We start from the raw sequence: 3806 nt of genomic DNA, 5'->3' as shown, positions 1-3806 counted from the left end.
AGCAAAACCCTGGCTTCATGTTCTCAGAGCAGAAACCAACGGGTGACGTCACGGCAGCTACGTCCATCTGTTATACAGTCTGTGGTCTGAACGCAGCACACAAACCAGCCAACACACTCTGAACAGTCATGTGACTTAATCTGAGTTTAATGAGACACAATCTGTCCACCTGACAGGTGTCACTACTTACCCATAATTCATCACTGCATGATTATGTCCCTGTCAATGCCCCCTGCAGGCGCATCAGTCTGTCCTGAGGGGGGCACTGCAGGGCATTTACATGTAAGGAAAAGTCCAGTTAAAGGAACAGTCCAATATTTAATCATCCTGCTGTCTTCCACCACAGTTACTGTTTCACATCAGCTTCATCTCTGTGAGCCCCAACTCTTAGCCTAGCTTAGCATAAAGGCTGGAATCAGGGGAAACTGCTAGCCTAGCTTAACGTAAGGGCTGGAGGCAGGGGGAAACTGTTATCCAAGCTCAGCAAAAAGGCTGGACATAAGGGGAAACTGTTAGCCTAGCTTAACGCAAGGACTGGAGGCAAGGGGAAACTGTTAGCCTAACTTAACGTAAGGACTGGAGGCAAGGGGAAACTGTTAGCCTAACTTANACTCTGACGACGCATCCACTGTGGTGGTCCTGGTCAGGTTCTCACCAAACATCTGGACTCCATGTGAGCCCAACACATTGATCTCCATCTGACCAGAGGATGTTCTCCAGCATCCATCAGGCTTCTGTTCATGTTCTCTGGTGAACTTTGATGTGGAAGTTTAGCTGTGAGCAGCAGCCAGGTTTAGTTCTCGTTTCTTTGAAGCCTGAATTTTCAATATCTTATCTGTGAAGTGTTTTTAATGGTTCATCAGAGGAAATCCTCTGTGGCTCTACTTATAAATAATGCAGTTATGGAGAACTGATTCACTTTAAAATCATGGTACTTTCAGGTGATACTACAGACGTGTTCTCACTGTTGTCATTAGCTGTAAATAAGAGGCTTCAGCTGAGATGATTCCTGTCAAAATCCTAATGCTTCTGGTGAAACCTGTAAGTGGACTGTCAGCATTCAGGTGTGTTGAGGTGTGTTGAGGTGTGTTGAGGTGCGTTCCTGTGACCTGTCTTTGGCTCCACAGAGAAGTATGGCTGACCCTGCAGGATGCTGTAAACCAGTCTGGCAGAGTTTCCATAAGTGGGATCGTCAGCATCTGTGGCCACCACCGTCACCACAGACGTACCTGTGGAAAAACACCTGCGATTTGAAATTTTTATTCATACAAAGACAGCTTCATTTACCAAACTGAAGCTGTTTGCCAGAGAGCACTGTGTGGCTGATAAGAGCTGATGTCTCTGAATCGACGTTAATCCACCGCTCTCAGATGTAACCGTTAACAGAAATACTGCTGAGCATGTGTAGTAGGGCCCAATGAAGTGAAGCTAGCATGGAGGGTACGAAACGTTTGATCAGCTGAGCGTCACATTAAGAGCCTGTATTAATTTTGAGTTTAACAATAAGAACCTTTTGAGTTCTGACTTTCACATTAAAAGCAGTAGTGTGTAAAATACTGCACTGATTTCTGCTCATTGTCTCTAACGAGCCACTGCTAATCTAATTACCGTTCAGCAGACGACACTTTTTCGATTTCAGTCAGTCTAAGCCTGTTTCCACATACAGGACTGTTGGCTTCACTGATACAGTTTAGTCGCTTATAGGAAGACGTCTGGCTGTCTGTTAAAGACGGACTAAACATGGAAACATCGTTTTGCCAAATCTCCGGCAAAGTCATATTCTCAGAGAGGCAGTAATTTTTAGTTTTGGACCTTCAGACCCACCTACAGGAGACCGCTCAGCCACCCGGGCCATGTATGGTCCATCCAGGAACCTGGGCTCATTGTCGTTGATGTCCTGGACTTTGATGATGAACTGGGACTCTGGTTCGACCAGCAGGTTAGTGTTTCGGTCCCGAGCCTGAGCTCTCAGGGTGTAGTAGGCCTGCTGCTCCCGGTCCAGCCTCTTAGTGGCATGAATGTCCCCCGTGTCCTCATCGATGGAGAAGATGGATATCGCTCCTTCACCGCTCAGGACGTACCTCACCTGCCCATCACCTTTGTCCACATCAGAATGTAGCTGAAGGGACCAGAACAGAACCCAGTTAAGCCCGCAGAGGGCATGTATATAAAAGTCTGTGTTCTTTTATGATGTTCTTCTTTAGTCTCTTCACTTATACAGTCATGGACCTGCTCAGACCTCCTGGTTTTCTTCAGCTTCTTGTCCATTGTAACGCCTGGTACCACTGAAGGTCCATTTGTTTGGACACATACACTGACAACAACAAAACCAGCTGATCAGACTTTAACTTCAGAGCTGGTATCAGACATGTTCCAGGGTTTCTTGGTTCTAAGTTCTTCCACCAGCAGCTATGGCATTGTGCTGCCAGAACCAGAGCTGTTAGACGGTCCATGGTTCCTGTTCTGTCTGTTTCAGTCACANGTAAATTGTCCGTAGGTGTGAATGTGAGTGTGCTTGGTTGTCTGTCTCTAAGTGTAGCCCTGTGATAGACTGGTTACCTGTCCAGGTGAACCTCAGCTGGCTGGGATAGGCTCCGCCCCCTGCGACCCTACCTTGAGGATTACAGTGGAGAGATGATGGATGGATAATTTTCTGTTTAGTAACTTTACCCAAAGCAGCACTGACAGAAGCTGTGGTTGCTGCGACTGAATGTTAACGTCGATCCATAAAAGACACTCTGATATTTTCCACATACTTCAGTTCGTTGGTAAATTTGTAAAAACAGACTGACGCTAAGGAAAGTTCTCTCCCTGCTGCTGCTGGACAACACTGCCAGAGATGCAGCTGAAACAATAAGACGATAAATACCCCAGACAAATGACACCAGGTGAGAGATTATCGGATTCGTCCTTCAACCTCCATAAAAAGCTGGTTTTATATGACCAGATTATTTATTCTTTAAATAACTGCATCTGTAATGTCACAATTCCACAGTCTCCTGATGCATGATGACAAACTACCTACAATCAGAAACCTTCATCTAAGCAGCGTATACACACTGGGACCGTAATGCTGAATCCCTATATAGATTAAAGGGCGGCTGAGCTCCCTAAAGTCTGCATGGCTTCATTAAAGCACTACAGTTCCTGCAGACACAGAACCAGCTGGTTCTGAGCAGATCTGGAACCTGGAATGGAATCACACTATTGGTGAGACTTTCGTGACACATTCACTCAGAGTTTTGAGTTTACGTTAAATTTCTCATGTTGGTTTATAACTTGAGTTTTTTGTTCTTGTGATAAACACCTGTCCATGTTGGGTCATTTGGTGCCAGCTCCACCCCCTACCTGTGAGCATGCTCAGAGCTACACTCAGAAGCCCTGGCTGACTTACCGAGCTGATACTCAGCTTCGTGTGAATGGGGTTGTTCTGTAAAGTCACAATGAAACGTTAACCTGGAAAAGTTGGACTGGGGTCATTTTGCAGATCGCAGGGGTTTCCAGGTAACAACAGGCTGAGGATTCAGCTCACCTTCATCAACACACCTGTTGGCAGCGCTGTTGTCTGAACCACAGACTGTATGAAAGATGGACGTACCAACCGGCCCTGAAACATGAAGCCAACCTGGAACTTTTAAAAACCTGCAGCATCACTACGTCCACTAGCTGCTGGCTCCACAAAGCCCTGGCTCCCATAGACTGGAACTGGAAAAGAAGTGATCACAGATCAAGAAATACTGCATTCCTACAGCTCAGGATTGTTTATATATTACTTATATATTGTTTATTATATATTTATTCCCTAT

The 3806-nt window shown here is 45.7% G+C and overlaps 1 long non-coding RNA gene across 1 annotated transcript in view; it reads right to left on the bottom strand.

The window, feature by feature from the left end:
* Window positions 1–129: 129 nt before the first annotated feature.
* The window catches only part of LOC103374723 (uncharacterized), a 6220-nt gene continuing 2543 nt past the window's right edge, over window positions 130–3806 (bottom strand). The window contains exon 3 of the long non-coding RNA XR_521144.1: window positions 130–601. This is a non-coding gene — a long non-coding RNA (uncharacterized LOC103374723). The remainder of the gene's footprint in view (window positions 602–3806) is intronic.

This window comes from Stegastes partitus, unplaced genomic scaffold (genome assembly GCF_000690725.1).
Source record: "Stegastes partitus isolate 25-593 unplaced genomic scaffold, Stegastes_partitus-1.0.2 Scaffold2336, whole genome shotgun sequence".
NCBI classification, from domain to species: Eukaryota; Metazoa; Chordata; class Actinopteri; family Pomacentridae; genus Stegastes; species Stegastes partitus.
Note: the sequence above shows the minus strand (reverse complement) of the source record. Positions and strands in the feature narration are given on the sequence as shown.